Below are 18169 nucleotides of genomic sequence, written 5' to 3'. Positions count from 1 at the left end.
CACTATAGGGTCCCTCCTCCCCTCAGACAGACACTATAGGGTCCCTCCTCCCCTCAGACAGACTCTATACGGTCCCTCCTCCCCTCAGACAGACACTATAGGGTCCCTCCTCCCCTCAGACAGACTCTATAGGGTCCTTCCTCCCCTCAGACAGACACTATAGGGTCCCTCCTCCCCTCAGACAGACACTATAGGGTCCCTCCTCCCCTCAGACAGACACTATAGGGTCCCTCCTCCCCTCAGACAGACACTATAGGGTCCCTCCTCCCCTCAGACAGACTCTATAGGGTCCCTCCTCCCCTCAGACAGACACTATAGGGTCCCTCCTCCCCTCAGACAGACTACAGACTCTATAGGGTCCCTCCTCCCCTCAGACAGACACTATAGGGTCCCTCCTCCCCTCAGACAGACTCTATAGGGTCCCTCCTCCCCTCAGACAGACACTATAGGGTCCTTCCTCCCCTCAGACAGACTCTATAGGGTCCCTCCTCCCCTCAGACAGACACTATAGGGTCCCTCCTCCCCTCAGACAGACACTATAGGGTCCCTCCTCCCCTCAGACAGACTCTATAGGGTCCCTCCTCCCCTCAGACAGACTCTATAGGGTCCTTCCTCTCCTCAGACAGACACTATAGGGTCCCTCCTCCCCTCAGACAGACACTATAGGGTCCTTCCTCCCCTCAGACAGACACTATAGGGTCCCTCCTCCCCTCAGACAGACACTATAGGGTCCCTCCTCCCCTCAGACAGACACTATAGGGTCCCTCCTCCCCTCAGACAGACACTATAGGGTCCCTCCTCCCCTCAGACAGACTCTATAGGGTCCCTCCTCCCCTCAGACAGACACTATAGGGTCCCTCCTCCCCTCAGACAGACTACAGACTCTATAGGGTCCCTCCTCCCCTCAGACAGACACTATAGGGTCCCTCCTCCCCTCAGACAGACTCTTTAGGGTCCCTCCTCCCCTCAGACAGACACTATAGGGTCCTTCCTCCCCTCAGACAGACTCTATAGGGTCCCTCCTCCCCTCAGACAGACACTTTAGGGTCCTTCCTCCCCCTCAGACAGACACTATAGGGTCCCTCCTCCCCTCAGACAGACTCTATAGGGTCCCTCCTCCCCTCAGACAGACTCTATAGGGTCCTTCCTCCCCTCAGACAGACTCTATAGGGTCCCTCCTCCCCTCAGAAAGACACTATAGGGTCCCTCCTCCCCTCAGACAGACACTATAGGGTCCCTCCTCCCCTCAGACAGACTCTATAGGGTCCCTCCTCCCCTCAGACAGACTCTATAGGGTCCCTCCTCCCCTCAGACAGACTCTATAGGGTCCCTCCTCCCCTCAGACAGACACTATAGGGTCCCTCCTCCCCTCAGACAGACTCTATAGGGTCCCTCCTCCCCTCAGACAGACACTATAGGGTCCCTCCTCCCCCTCAGACAGACTCTATAGGGTCCCTCCTCCCCTCAGACAGACTCTATAGGGTCCCTCCTCCCCCTCAGACAGACTCTATAGGGTCCTTCCTCCCCTCAGACAGACTCTATAGGGTCCCTCCTCCCCTCAGACAGACTCTATAGGGTCCCTCCTCCCCTCAGACAGACTCTATAGGGTCCCTCCTCCCCTCAGACAGACACTATAGGGTCCGTCCTCCCTTCAGACAGACTCTATAGGGTCCCTCCTCCCCTCAGACAGACTCTATAGGGTCCCTCCTCCCCTCAGACAGGCTCTATAGGGTCCTTCCTCCCCTCAGACAGACACTATAGGGTCCCTCCTCCCCTCAGACAGACACTATAGGGTCCTTCCTCCCCTCAGACAGACTCTATAGGGTCCTTCCTCCCCTCAGACAGACTCTATAGGGTCCCTCCTCCCCTCAGACAGACACTATAGGGTCCTTCCTCCCCTCAGACAGACACTATAGGGTCCCTCCTCCCCTCAGACAGACACTATAGGCTCCCTCCTCCCCTCAGACAGACACTATAGGGTCCTTCCTCCCCTCAGACAGACTCTATAGGGTCCCTCCTCCCCTCAGACAGACACTATAGGGTCCTTCCTCCCCTCAGACAGACACTATAGGGTCCGTCCTCCCCTCAGACAGACTCTATAGGGTCCTTCCTCCCATCAGACAGACTCTATAGGGTCCCTCCTTCCCTCAGACAGACTCTATAGGGTCCCTCCTCCCCTCAGACAGACACTATAGGGTCCCTCCTCCCCTCAGACAGACTCTATAGGGTCCCTCCTCCCCTCAGACAGACTCTATAGGGTCCCTCCTCCCCTCAGACAGACTCTATAGGGTCCCTCCTCCCCTCAGACAGACTCTATAGGGTCCCTCCTCCCCTCAGACAGACTCTATAGGGTCCCTCCTCCTCTCAGACAGACTCTATAGGGTCCTTACATGTAAGCTGAACAGGTATAATAAGCACTCCTTCATTTCTATATCCATCAAATACCTAAACAGCAATAAATAAAGCTGAGCTGTGTACTATAAGGGTAATGTGTAATGTATGTTGTAATGTCCAGTGTTGTATACAGCAGTACTGTGTGTCGAAGACAATTTTCCTATCCTGAGTTATTTCATTATTTACCCTAGTAGTCATATGGCACACACATGGAATTCAACAGAAAGATGTTAAAGGTGTTTAACAGAAAGATGTTAAAGGTGTTCAACAGAAAGATGTTAAAGGTGTTCAACAGAAAGATGTTAAAGGTGTTCAACAGAAAGATGTTAAAGGTGTTCAACAGAAAGATGTTAAAGGTGTTCAACAGAAAGATGTTAAAGGTGTTCAACAGAAAGATGTTAAAGGTGTTTAACAGAAAGATGTTAAAGGTGTTCAACAGAAAGATGTTAAAGGTGTTCAACAGAAAGATGTTAAAGGTGTTCAACAGAAAGATGTTAAAGGTGTTCAACAGAAAGATGTTAATGGTGGTTTGTTAAAGAGGTATGCAGCGTAAAAAAAGCCTGCCGTCACGTCGTGCCAGGCTTTTTTGTGCTATACTCGACTTGAGTGGTTTGAGTCACTGATGTGATCTTCCTTTCTCGCGTCCCCTCGGGCAGTGGAGGAGATCTTCGTGGACTATACTCAGCTTTGTCTCAATGTAGTAAGTTGGTGGTCTGTTAATATTCCTCTAGCGGTGTGGGGGCTGTGCTTTGGCAAAGTGGTTGGTGTTATATCCTGCCTGGTTGGCCCTGTCCGGGGGTATCGTCGGAAGGGGCCACAGTGACCCCCGACACCCCCTGTCTCAGCCTTCCGTATCTATGCTGCAATAATCTATGTGTCGGGGGGCTAGGGTCAATCTGTTTTATCTGGTGTCCTGTGTCTCCTGGAGGACCTGAGCCCTAGGACCATGCCTCAGGACTACCTGGTCTGATGATTCCTTGCTGTCCCCAGTCCACCTGGTCGTGCAGCTGCTCCAGTTCCAACTGTTCTGCCTCCGGCTATGGAACCCTGACCTGTTCACCAGATGTGCTACCTGTCCCAGACCTGCTGTTTTCGACTCTCCCTCTCTCTCTCTCTCCCTCTCTCTCTCGCTCTCTCTCTTTCTTTCTCTACTGCACCTGCTCTCTCAACTGCTGAATTCTCAGCCATGAAAAGCCAACTGACATTTACTCCTGAGGTACTGACCTGATTCACACTCTACAAGTACTGTGATTATTATATGACCCTGCTGGTCATCTATGAACATTTGAACGACTTGAAGAACAATCCCTAGCCACCGTGCTTATACATCTGCATTGCTTGGTGTTTGGGGTTTTAGGCTGGGTTTCTGTATAAGCACTTTGTGACATCTGCTGATGTAAAAAGGACATTATAAATACACATTTAAATGTTTTTTTAAAGTATATCAAAACAGAGATGAGAAGGATTTGCTGCTGTAATCATGATACATATTGAATAGAGTGATTCACGGGGTTGTCAAACATACATATTGTATACACACACACTGTCACGACTTCAGCCGAAGTTGGTCCCTCTCTTTGTTCGGGCGGCGTTCGGCGGTCGATGTCGCCGGCCTTCTAGCCATCGCCAATCCACTTTTCATTTTCCATTTGTTTTGTCTCTGTTTTACACACCTGATTTCAATCCCACAATTACTGTTTCATTATTTAACCCTCTGTTCCCCCATGGGTTTTTGTGAGTGATTGTTTATTGTATTTTCGGTCTGTCATGGTATTTGTTACTTTGTATATTTTACATTTTGAGTAAAAGTACATTGATTACTCATATCTGCTGTCCTGCGCCTGACTCTCTACACCAGCCACACATAGGACCCATTACACACACACACACACACACACACACACACACACACACACACACACACACACACACACACACACACACACACACACACACACACACACACACACACACACACACACACACACACACACACACACACACATACATACACACACACACACTTACTTGTTTATGGCTGTCCATCTATGATGACGTTGCCCAATTGTGTTTATTGTAGGGAGCTGGCTGTGCAGGCCAATGTGAGACACACACACACACACACACACACACACACACACACTTGTGTTCATGTTTTTAATCAGACTAGTCTAACCTGAGAGTTTGAGCTTTTAAGAAGAGAGAGACAGAGGTGAGGGAGAGGGAGGGACAGAAAGTGAGAGGAAATGGGATAGAGAGAGAGGGAGGGAGAGGGAGGGACAGAAAGTGAGAGGAAATGGGATAGAGAGACAGAGGTGAGGGAGAGGGAGGGACAGAAAGTGAGAGGAAATGGGATAGAGAGACAGAGGTGAGGGAGAGGGAGGGACAGAAAGTGAGAGGAAATGGGATAGAGAGACAGAGGGAGGGACAGAAAGTGAGAGGAAATGGGATAGAGAGACAGAGGGAGGGAGAGGGAGGGACAGAAAGTGAGAGGAAATGGGATAGAGAGACAGAGGGAGGGAGAGGGAGGGACAGAAAGTGAGAGGAAATGGGATAGAGAGACAGAGGGAGGGACAGAAAGTGAGAGGAAATGGGATAGAGAGACAGAGGGAGGGAGAGGGAGGGACAGAAAGTGAGAGGAAATGGGATAGAGAGACAGAGGGAGGGAGAGGGAGGGACAGAAAGTGAGAGGAAATGGGATAGAGAGACAGAGGGAGGGACAGAAAGTGAGAGGAAATGGGATAGAGAGACAGAGGGAGGGAGAGGGAGGGACAGAAAGTGAGAGGAAATGGGATAGAGAGACAGAGGGAGGGACAGAAAGTGAGAGGAAATGGGATAGAGAGACAGAGGTGAGGGAGAGGGAGGGACAGGAAGTGAGAGGAAATGGGATAGAGAGACAGAGGGAGGGACAGGAAGTGAGAGGAAATGGGATAGAGAGACAGAGGTGAGGGAGAGGGAGGGACAGAAAGTGAGAGGAAATGGGATAGAGAGACAGAGGGAGGGAGAGGGAGGGACAGAAAGTGAGAGGAAATGGGATAGAGAGACAGAGGGAGGGAGAGGGAGGGACAGAAAGTGAGAGGAAATGGGATAGAGAGACAGAGGGAGGGAGGGACTCCTGTAAATAAGAAACTCATCTGTTGTAGCTGTCTAATTAACACACTATTATGAAGTTCTGCTTCATGGTTATCTCATTAGATTCCAGCGCCTTTCATTCCTGTTCAGTCAATCCCACAAGAAGATTACTGTTGATATACCTGGTCTGCTCCGTGACCATGCATCTATCACCTTATCATCACTCTCTCTCTCTCTGTCTCTCCTGTAATTAGATTATGTGACTGACATGTGTAATGTCAGCTCTGCCCTCACGTGTGTCAGTATGATAGGGTATCAAACACACAAAAGTGTGTGAGGCTCCTTGCTTAGGGAGTACAGTATCACTTCCTCCTGATTTGGCTCACATCGAGGCTCCAACCCAGCATGTGACCGCCATCCAAAAGCGTCTTAACAGTCGGCGCCACAAGTTAGGCGGTGCAAGTGGCGACACTTCAGGCTGAGGAGTACGTTTCCCACATCCCCATGTGCCAAACACACACACACACACACACACACACACACACACACACACACACACACACACACACACACACACACACACACACACACACACACACACACACACACACCCCTACAGCATCAATCAATGAATCAAATTATCCAGGGTCCCTGTCCTGAAACCTCCTGTTTTTCACGTCACACTCCGCCTCTTCTCTCTCCTCTCCTTGTACCCCCTCTAGTAATCCCTCTCTGTTTGTGGGACTCTTGGGCATACACAATGGCAGAGTATGAATTAATAATGGGTGTCACCCAGCTGTGTGTATATGTGTGTGTGTGTGTGTGTGTGTGTGTGTGTGTGTGTGTGTGTGCACGTCAAGCCTTCTGATGTTTAATGTACTCTTGGTCATCAGCGTTAACAACAGGAAGGATCAAGGAAGCTTGTAGACACTTGAAGTGAAGGGTGACACAGACACAAGAGAAAGATAAGATATCTGTTCGGCGACACCGCAATTAAAGCAGTAAGATGTGTGACCCGTTGCCATGAAAACAGGACAACCAGAGGAGCACAAACAACATTGTGAATACAAGCAATATTTATCAGTTTACTTATCTTCCCTCACTATTCATACTACAACTATTTTCACATTGTTAAAAACACTATACATAGCTGATAATAGAACATTTGAAAAGTCTTTATAGTTTTGAAACCTTTGAGTGCAATGTTTAATGTACATTTCTTGTTTCTTCTCACTTTTGTTTATTGTTTATTTCACTTTCACTTTGGCCATGTAAACATGTGTTTCCTATGCCAATAAAACCCCTTTGAATTGAATTGATAGAGGGAGAGAGATATAAGAGAGAGAGAGATGATCGAGAGTGAGAAGAGGGGGGGGAGATATGAGAGAGAGAGAGATGAGAGAGTGAGAAGAGGGGGGGAGAGATATGAGAGAGAGAGAGATGAGAGAGTGAGAAGAGAGGGAGAGAGATATAAGAGCTAGAGAGATGAGAGAGTGAGAAGAGGGGGAGAGATATGAGAGAGAGAGATGAGAGAGTGAGAAGAGAGGGAGAGAGATATAAGAGCTAGAGAGATGAGAGAGTGAGAAGAGGGAGAGAGAGATATGAGAGAGAGAGATGAGAGAGTGAGAAGAGGGGGGAGAGATATAAGAGAGAGAGAGATGAGAGAGTGTGAAGAGGGGGAGAGAGATATAAGAGCTAGAGAGATGAGAGAGTGAGAAGAGGGAGAGAGAGATATTAGAGGGTGTGTGAGAGATAAGAGGGTGTGTGTGTGTATATATGTATGTTTGACAACTCTGACAGATTATGACCCTGTGAATCACTCTATTCAATATCTATCATGATTACAGCAGCAAATCCTTATCATCTCTGTTATCCTCTTGACATTTTCTCCAGGGTCCCCATCCTAAAATATCCTGCTTTTCATCTGTCACACTCCCCCTCTTCTCTCGCCTCTCTTCTCATACCCCCTCTAGGAATCCCTCTCTCCTTCTCCCGCTGTTTGTGGGACTCTTGGGCATACACAACGGCAGAGAATTAATTAATAATGGGTCCCACCCAGCTGTGTGTGTGTGTGTGTGTGTGTGTGTGTGTGTGTGTTGTCTTTCAAGCAGTCTCATGTTCAATGTAATCTTTGTCATCATTTCCAGAACACAGTGTTAACAACAGGAAGGATCAAGGAAGCTTATAGACACTTAAACTGAATGATGACACAAACACGGGAGAGAGATAAGAGGGGAAGAGAGATGAGGGAGAGAGAGAAAAGAGGAAGAGAGAGAGATGTGGAAGAGAGAGAGAGACGATGGAGAGAAAGAGAGAGAAGAAGGAGAGAGAGAGAGAGAGAGAGAGAGCCCTCACCTACAGAGAGATAAACCTGGAAAGGGCTCTGCCAACTGGTAGAGGGGCTCTGTTCACAAACAGACCCCACAGAGCCCGATGACAGCAACACAGTTAGACCCAACCAAATCATGAGAAAACAAAAAGAGAATTACTTGACACATTGGAAATAATCAACAAAACATCCAAGAACTGGAATGTTATTTGGCCCTAAACAGAGAATGCACAGTAGCAGAATACTTGACCACTGTGACTGCTTTGACTATGTACACTCAGTGAGCATAGACTTGCTATTGACAAAGGCCGCCGTAGGCAGATCTGGCTCTCGAGAGAAGTGCACACTGCCCACAAAATGAGGTGGAAACTGAGAAGTATTTCCTAACCTCCAGCCAAATGTATGACCATATTAGAGACACACATTTCCCTCAGAATGCACAGGCCCAAAAAGATTTTGAAAACAAATCCAATCTTTACTGGGTAAAATAACACAGTGTGCCACCACAGCAGCAAGATTTGTGACCTGTTGCCACAAGGGCAAGCAGTGAAGAACAAACAACAATGTAAATACCACCAATACTTATCTGTTTATTTAACTATTTGCACATTGCTGAAACACAGTACATAGCTGATAATATAAAACTTGAATTGTCTTTTTGAAATCTTTGAGTGCAATGTTTACTGTTAAATTCGAATTGTTTTTTGATAAAATTCTGACATTTGTTTATTGTTTATTTGACTTGGTTTAGCAATGTAAAGATATGTTTCTCATGTCAGTAAAGCCCCTTTGAATTGAACTGAATTGATATATGTTTTATTTCTTTTCCCTTTTTATTTGAACTATTTGCACATTGTTACAACACACATAATATGACATGTGAAATGACTCTATTCCTTTGGTGTAATGTAATGTTTACTGTTCATTTTTTATTTCATCTATTTCACTTGCTTTGGCAAAGCAACATGTGTTTCCCATGCCAATAAAGCCCCTTGAATGGAATTGAATAGAGAAAAAGAGAGGGAGAGAAGGGGTGGTAGAGTAGTAGGTTTACAATAGTAGAATACAGTATACATTAGTCAGGGTAAAGTTCTTGGTTAATTTCCTTGGATGAATATTGATTTTCATTATTAATTTATTCAATTATATCAGAAAGAGATAAATAAGAGGCTATATTCTGGGAATTATTCCTTTTCACTTTACAAACATGTTGTTTACATAGATAAATGTACAATACACACACACATGCGCATGCGAGCACACATACAGTATATACAGTTGTCGTGTCTTTGGCATCATTAAACTGAAGACTGTTTAGTTTATCAAATCAATTCTCTGTAATTATTATTACGTGATTAACTAATCAGGTAGATGTAATTAACTAGGAAGTCGGGGCACCAAGGAAAATATTCAGATTACAAAGTTATAATTTTCCTAATATAACTTTCAGATATTTTAATATCTGATCAATTAGTCTTCTAATTAATGAATTATTCTTTACCTCACGTTAGTCTCATTCCAAACGTCGTAAATTGTTGGTTATTTGCACGAACCCAGTCTTCACTATGAGTCATCCATACATCAATTGTCTCAATCATTTATTTATTAACTAACTAAATAATCACAGAAATGCACACACAAACAAACAAGTAGATATGGTTACACGGAAATGATAGGGGAATGTGCCCTAGTGGACTAAACTGGCATGGTGGCTTGTTAGACAAAGGGACTGAGAAGGGTGCGAAAGACAAAAGAGTCACTACACAGTTGATAATTATAACAATTGAAATGCTACTCCTTTGCACATAAACGCTCACTCATTCGGGAATAATTGCAATCAATATATATATATTTACGCTCAGTGTGTCGTCGTGATCTCTGTTGAAAAGTTTGTTTCTGTTGGAGAGTTTGTCCGCCCTCTCTCTCTCTCTGCCGTGGTTAGAATGGATAGATCAGAGTAACATTCAGTAATGATATTATAGAATAGATGTTTCGGCGGTTGTCGGTCCTCGTATTCACGGGTACATAATTTCTAGCTGCAGACAAGTAATTAGTATCGAAGAGCAGCTCTTAATCTGTCGGATCGATAGTCTCAGATTTTAACCACGTGGTATGGTTAAAAGATTCCGCAAGCTACTCAAACCTTAACTCCCTCTGTGATGAGGTACTGGTCTGAAACCTTAGCCCTCTCGTGGTTATCGAGGTAAGCTGGTCTGAAGATAAATTCCCAATTTGGGGGTTATATCCGGAAGAGCGGAAAAAGGCTGTCCCATGATGTCAGATCAATGTCTGTGCTCATGGGGCGGGCCAATGACTTAGTTAACTTTAAAGGGAATTTGGTTCCCTTTCATTAAACAGTTTAAAATCACATTACATAAGTTCACAAATAGTTTAATCTTTACTCATTCATTTTATACAACAATTAGATGCAATCCTCATAACTGAGACTCTTGTATAAACAGGGTTATGGTACTGTGGCTGTATTGTCTCTCATGAGTTTCACAAATATTAAACGAACTGGACCGGTCGTAGCTGGATTCTCCCCCGACTGTGTACACATTCTCCAAAACATGTACATTGTTCAGTTCTCAAGTTCTATGCTGGAGAAGAGGTTCCTTTGTTCTCATGTGATACCTTTTCTCTCTATATACTGTCTGGCCATGAGGAAGAGAGTCTCCTCCAGGAATTTACAACCTGAGATAACAGCAGCCTGGGTGTAGGCGAGAGAGAGATGGGGAAGGCACGCTATACCCAAAGAGGGCCACGTCATGACAGTGCATTTGGAAAGTATTCAGACCCCTTGACCTTTTCCACATTTTGTTACATTACAGCCTTATTCTAAAATGGATTTAATTAAATGTTTTCCTCATCAATCTACACACAATACGCCATAATGACAAAGCAAAAACAGCTTTTTAGAAATGTTTGCAAATGTATTAAAAATAAAAAACATAAGTATTCACACCCTTTGCTATGAGACTTTAAATTGAGCTCAGGTGCATCCTGTTTCCATTGATTGTCCTTGAGATGTTTCTACAACTTGATTGGTGTCCACTTGTGGTAAATGCAATTGATTGGACATGATTTGGAAAGGCACACACCTGTCTATATAAGGTCCCACAGTTGACAGTGCATGTCAGAGCAAAAACCAAGCCATGAGGTCGAAGGAATTGTCCTTAGAGAGGATTGTGTTGAGGCACAGATCTGGGGAAGGGTACCAAAAAATGTCTGCAGCATTGAAGGTGCCCAAGAACACAGTGGCCTCCATCATTTTTAAATGGAAGAAGTTTGGAACCACCAAGACTCTTCCTAGAGCTGCCAAACTGAGCAATCGGGGAGAAGGGCCTTGGTCAGGGAGGTGACCAAGAACCCGATGGTCACTCTGACAGAGCTCCAGAGTTCCTCTGTGGAGATGGGAGAACGTTCCAGAAGGACAACCATCTCTGCAGCAATCCACCAATCAGGCCTTTATGGTAGAGTGGCCAGACGGAAGCCACTCCTCAGTAAAATGCACATGACAGCCCGCTTGGAGTTTGACAAGGCACCTAAAGGATTCTCAAACCATGAGAAACAAGATTCTCTGGTCTGTTGAAACCAAGATTTAACTCTTTGGCCTGAATACAAATCGTCACGTCTGGAGAAAACCTGGTGAAGCATGGTGAAGCAGCATCATGCTCTGGGGATGTTTTTCAGCAGCAGGGACTGGGAGTCTAGTCAGGATCAAGGGAAAGATGAACGGAGCAAAGTACAGAGATATCATTGATGAAAACCTGCTCCAGAGCTTTCAGGACCTTAGACTGGGGCTGTCACGACTTCCGCCGAAGTTGGTGCCTCTCCTTGTTCGGGCGGCGTTCGGCGGTCATCGTCACCGGCTTTCTAACTGCCACCGATCCATGTTTCTTTGTCGATTGGTTATGTCTTGATTGTTCACACCTGGTTCCCATTTTGTTATGATTACTTCCCTATTTAAACCCTCTGGTCATCGTGATGTTTTGTGCGTTATTGTTTTACTGTTGGTATTTTTCGTTGTGTTTGTAGTTCTTGTTTTCCCTGCGTGGATTTTGTATGCTGAATTTTTATTTGAGTAAATTACTTATGTTTTCCTCAGTTCGGTGTCCTGCGATTGACTCCTTTTCCTCATCACCTATACACGGACACTGACAGGGGCAAAGGTTCACCTTCCAACAGGACAATTACCATAAGCACACAGCTAGGACAACGCAGTAATGGCTTTGGGTCTCTGAATGTCCTTGAGTGGCCCAGCCAGAATCCGGACTTGAACCCGATCGAACATCTCTGGAGAGACCTGAAAATAGCTGTGCAGCGGCACTTTCTATTCAACCTGACAGAGTTGAGAGGATTTGCAGAAAAGAATGGGAGAAGCGCCCTAAATACAGGTGTTCCAAGCTTGTAATGTCATACCCAAGAAGACTCGAGGCTGTAATCGCTGCCAAAGGTGCTTCAACAAAGTACTGAGTAAAGGGTCTGAATACTTATGTAAATGTGATATTTCAGTTATTTATCTTATTTGCAAACATTTCTAAAAACATTTTTTTGCTTTTTCATTATGGGGTATTGTGTGTAGATTGATGAGAAGAAGAAAAAACAGTGTAATCCATTTTAGAATAAGGCTGTAATGTAACAAAATGTGGAAAAAGTCAAGGGGGCTAAATCATTTTTTTATGTACTGAATGCAGTGTATATTAATACTACACTGTGTCCATATGATGTGGACTAGAAAACTGTGTCTAATCTGTCTCCTCTCTGGCGTGTGTGTGTGTGGCGAAGCCCTCAAGTCTGTGTCCTCTCCATATCTTGCCCCCTCGTCAGACATGAAAGACTGAGCCGTGTGTGTGTGTGTGTGTGTGTGTGTGTGTGTGTGTGTGTGTGTGTGTGTGTGTGTGTGTGTGTGTGTGTGTGTGTGTGTGTGTGTGTGTGTGTGTGTGTGTGTGTGTGTGTGTGGATGTGAGGGCAGGATTAGGGTAATCTAAAGGACTGGATCCTCTTGATAATAGATTTGCAAATCCAGCCTTATTAATTAAGCTATGAATATTAATGAAAAAAGATAAGGAAGAGATAACAGTGTGTGTGTGTGTGTGTGCGTGCGTGCGTGCGTGTGTGCGGCTGTATAAGGAGAGAGGGACCAAAGAGACCCTGATGGAGAGTGAGAGCTATAGAGACTGTTTTATTTTACCCTAGAGAGCAGAATGTGTGTTCTTTCTGTCTAGCTTTGTACGTTCTATGATTTACAGATTATTTATGTCCTCTTTTATTTGGAAAGGCTATTTTAACCTTGACTTGCATGATATCATTATAGTAATATCATTGTCATATAATACTGAACAAAAATATAAACGCAACATGTGAAGTGTTGATCTAATGTTTCATGAGCTGAAATAAAAGATCTCGGAAATGTTCCATTCGCACAAAAAGCTTATTTTGGCTAAATGTTGTGCACAAATGTGTTTACATCCCTGTTAGTGAGCATTTCTCCTTTGCCAATATCATCTATCCACCTGACAGGTGTGGCATATCAAAAAGCTGATTAAACAGCGTGATCATTACACAGGTGCACCTTGTGCTGGGGACAAAATGTGCAGTTTTGTCACACAACACAATGCCACAGATGTCTCAAGTTTTGAGGGTGCGTGCAATTGGCATGCTGACTGCAAGAATGTTCACCAGAGCTGTTGCCAGAGAATTAAATGTAAATTTCTCTGCAATAAACCACCTCCAATGTTGTTTTAAAGAATTTGTCAGTATGTCTAACCAGCCTCACAACAAGTGCAACCAAGCCAGCCTAGGACCTCCACATCCGTCTTTACCTACGGTATCGACTGAGACCAGCCACTTGGAATCAACTTCAGTGGGCAAATGTTCACCTTCGACGGCCACTGGCACACTGGAGAAGTGTGCTCTTCACGGATGAATCTCGCTTTCAACTGTACTGGGCAGAGGGCAGACAATGTATACAATGTATTGATGTATCGTGTATTGATGTCCTGTGGGCGGGCGGTTTGCTGATGTGAACAGAGTGCCCCATGGTGGTGGTGGGGTTATGGTATGGACAGGCATAAGCTACGGACAACGAACACATTTGCATGTTGCGTTTATATTTTTGTTCAGTGTATATTCACTGGTTATCTGTAAGCTATTATTTTCTCCTGTTTCTGTAGTGTAATGTAACTTGATGTACAAGTACACCCCCTGGACAGGATGCTAGTCTGTCGCAGGGCCTTACACCCAATCTCCTTAATGCTGAGCGCCAAGCAGAGACTCATCTGGTCCCATTTTTTGTTTTTGGTATGACTCCCAACCTTACAATCTCAGGGTGGAAACTAACCACAAGGCCACTGAGTTGGACACTGAGTTGGATTATCGAACCCGATAATCACAGGCAAATTACTTTGATCGCTCACTCCGGAACATGCTTGACAATCTCTCACCTCACTCCTCCTCCCATCCCCTTCTCCATCACTCCTCCTCACTCACTACCATGCCACTATCACTCTCCCCTTTTACTTAGCTTACTGTACACCTCTCTTTTCCTCCCTCTCCCATTCTATTATATTAAGTCTAATCTGTAGGAAGTTAACAGAGCAGCTCTATGCACCGGTCACATCCTGCTGCGGGCTGAAAGGCCACGTCTTAAAGGCCAAGTGCAGCCAAAAATGTGATTTTCATGTGTTTTACATATATTTCCACACTGTAGGTTTTCAATTCAACCCCAGTTGTAACTAACCTGATTCAATTTATCAACCAGCTAATTATTAGAATCAGGTGCGCTAGATTACGGTTGGAACGAAAACCTACTGGATGGTAGCTCTCCAGGAACTGGGTTAGAGAGCCCTGATCTAGGTCATATTTAGCTTCTTACTTCAGCTACACATCACTAGCCTCTCTCTTCCAGCTGTTCCTGTGCGTAACAGGCTTTATAACAAGGGTAGGCAACCCTGCCGCAGGCACTTCATGCTTTTGATTTAACCAACCTGGAAGACCAGGTGAATTAAATTTAGCCAATCATTGAACTGATCAATTAGCTCAGTTGGTCAGGTGTGGTATCTAGTTGGAACAACATCCTGCAGTACCTGCGGCACTCTAGGAACAGGGCTAACTACTCCTGGCAGTGTTGCCAACTGAGCGACTTTGTCGCTATATTTAGCGAGTATTCAGACCCCTCTAGCGACACATTTTCAAAAAAGCGACTAGCGACAAATCTAGAGACTTTTTCTGGTGTTATTTGAGACTTTTGGAGACTCTGACGTGAAAGCACGTATTGTTCTTACTCTTCTCAACGAGCAGCGGGTGCTGCCGTGGGCCCCACCCCCGTCCCAAAGCACTCACAGGCGGCCCAGTCCTCGCAAAGCAGTCCCTCCCAGCTGCAGTCAGACCAGGAGATGTTCACTCCTCCACGTCCAGACTGCAAATTAATCGCACATGCGGGAAGCCGCCGCTGGCTGATCCCTCCCTGGCTTACATTAAAAAAAAAATATTAACCTGAATTAGGGCCAGACTAGTTACCATAATTTTCTCACATTGCCTTTGACAGTTTTTGCTATTGTCTCTTTTTGGTCCATTTAGATTGTTAATGTAGATTGTAGACAACAAAATGTAAAAAATGTTATGGTTAAAAATGTTCATGTTTTCCTGTGACTTGTTGTAGGCTCCTAAGTGGACCATAAGGTTAAAAACCAAAACAAATTAAGAAAACTAAACTAAAAAACAAAAAACTTTTTTTTTTTATTAAATTGAAAAAAATTGAAAAACTTAGTAACTCCACCAGACTGTCTCTTTTGGGTCACTTTTGCCGGTCCCAAGCCCAGATAAAGGAGGAGGGTTGGAATTGTGACATAAAAAAAAAAAGATTCGACAGAAGAAAGTTCATTTGTAGTTCTAAACATATTTAGGGTGTTTTTTACTCACTTTTTACATGCACATGGCCAATTATGAAAATTAGGTGATGACGTCATTTAGCGACTTCTAGCGACTTTTAGGACAGCTACTTTCCTTACCGAGGAGTTGGCAACACTGACTCCTGGGCTATAGGCTACACCAGCCTCTCCGCAATAGGCCACACCTCTTCTCGTGAAATCCCAGGAAAAGCTATAGTAGAAGCTATAGAACATTTATTTATATATATAAAAAAATGTATACTAGGCCTAATAGCCTATTTGGGGAAAGAAGCAGGCTTGGTCTTGCTAACTAATTAATGTAAACAGGCCTACAGCATAGAAAAGGCATGTTGGGGAATGTTGAGGAGAGAAAGTGCATTGGTGTGATGAGTTTTGGCTGGTTTTGATAACATTGTCCCACTCATACATTGCATATAGTTGCACAGGACAGACAGAGAGATGAGCACAGTGAAAAATAAGACCCAAAGGAATTGACAACCATTACAAATCACTTGCAAACCACTTGAGCAACGAGGGAATGACATGTTGTAGGCTAATAGATGGGCAGGCTAAATGGAGGTTTGTTGTTGCTGCATTTAAATACGAGTTACTATATTCTTTTTTTTAGGCCTACATGTAGCCTACATTGAAGTATTATTTGCAGTTGTCGCTATGACAATGAACACACCCTGAAGGGTCTGAACCAATATCTGTACCTCATGAATGGTCTTGTGTTACCGCATTGTTAATAGGCTGAGTGCAGTAGGATGCGTTGATCACTTGATTGACAGGTGTAGGACTACAGAACGATAAACAACAAACTTCCCTCTAGTGTGGATGCACACCAACCTTTATAATTATGTAGCCTATAGTTAATCATTGTAGTCATCGTTCTAGTTATTGGCTTGGTGGATGGCCCTTAACGCTGACACACAACACAACTAATGTTATTATCACAACAGAACCAGCCTGCTCGTAGGTCTAGCTAACGTTAGAAAACTTAAATGAAATAAATATAAAATTACACTTATACACTAAGACTTGTTTACTTTACTTTTATACTCTATCAATTGACTCCTTCAAATAATTTACTCTAGCAAGTTTTCCACGGTTATGGCTAGAAGGGATAACCGTTTGCCACCGGTGCGTTGCAGTAGGGAAGTAAAGCGAAAGTTGAATCCATCACTTCCCTTGTTAAACTGTGCCCATAGCAATGTTCGAAAATGAGGTGGATAGGTTTGTTTATTCAATGGGGCGTGGGTGTATAACTGATCCTTGAACTTTGACGTTCTCCCATTTACTTCCTGGTCAATAATTTACATCCTGTCCTTCCTTCAGTGGAATAGGGTGGTGTTTTTTTCCACATTTTGTGTCACAAAGTATAATGGGTTTATACAACAGTCCAGTTGGTGGCGGTAATGCAACATATTGGATGCCAACTGCCATAAAACCTAATTGAAGAAGAAGACGACTCACGTCCTTCTACAGCCTATGATCAATCAATAGCTTATTGATATTCATAGTGCACATGAATTGGGTGTAATCCAATCGGAATCGGATGGTTCATTCATTCAGATCAATAAACTATTAAGACTGACAAGTGAATAATGTTTTTTTGGGGCTTGACGGACATCACACAGATGTAGGATTTGACCGTTAAACAGAAAGCTTTGAAAGCTGGAACTTTTGATAGGCTATAATTCGCACCACTGTCTAATCTACTGTGAGAAATCTATCGTTCAACCTCTCTATTTTCCTGCTGACGGGTGAATGCAATGGGGAGTGTGCGATTGACAGATAAATAAATCAATCAATTCATAGAAAACGAGACAGTGGATGCCAGAAAATTGCAAGAGTTTACACTGATTATTTAGTTCCAGTAGGACCTATTGATCTTTTTTCATGTTCACGTTATATATGCCAAATAGTTATACATTTCCTCCAGACTATTATATTGCATAGACAATGTCCCTTCTATCTGAACATTACACACATGACAAAAGGCTACTGAGGGTGAAAGAAAAGTTTTCAAGGAGAGGATTCTAATGACATCCTTCATCCACTCCCCAATGCTTTCTGCACTATTTCTAAACAATGAAGTTCCACCTCAGGAAAATCTCAGAAAAACATAAAAATTGCCTTCCAGTGGGGTTGACTAGTTGTATTGGCAAGAACTATGGGGCTGATTGTCAAATCGACTGTTCTGTGGTTTGGTTCCGTGTCAGGCCGTGGTAGGCTACTGATGGTTGGGTCGATGGGTGTGTGTGTGTGTGTGTGTGTGTGTGTGTGTGTGTGTGTGTGTGTGTGTGTGTGTGTGTGTGTGTGTGTGTGTGTGTGTGTGTGTGTGTGTGTGTGTGTGTGTGTGTGTGTGTGTGTACGTGTGTGTATGTGTGTGTGTGTGGGCGCGCACGCCCCAGGGCATGTTACTTGGCCCAGTACAGAGAGGTGTTGGGGAAAGTGACTGAATCAGTGCACACACATA

Source organism: Salmo salar, chromosome ssa01, assembly GCF_905237065.1.
Source record: "Salmo salar chromosome ssa01, Ssal_v3.1, whole genome shotgun sequence".
In the NCBI taxonomy this organism is placed as follows: domain Eukaryota; kingdom Metazoa; phylum Chordata; class Actinopteri; order Salmoniformes; family Salmonidae; genus Salmo; species Salmo salar.
The sequence above is the reverse complement of the archived record's forward strand: the minus strand, read 5'-3'. Positions refer to the sequence as shown.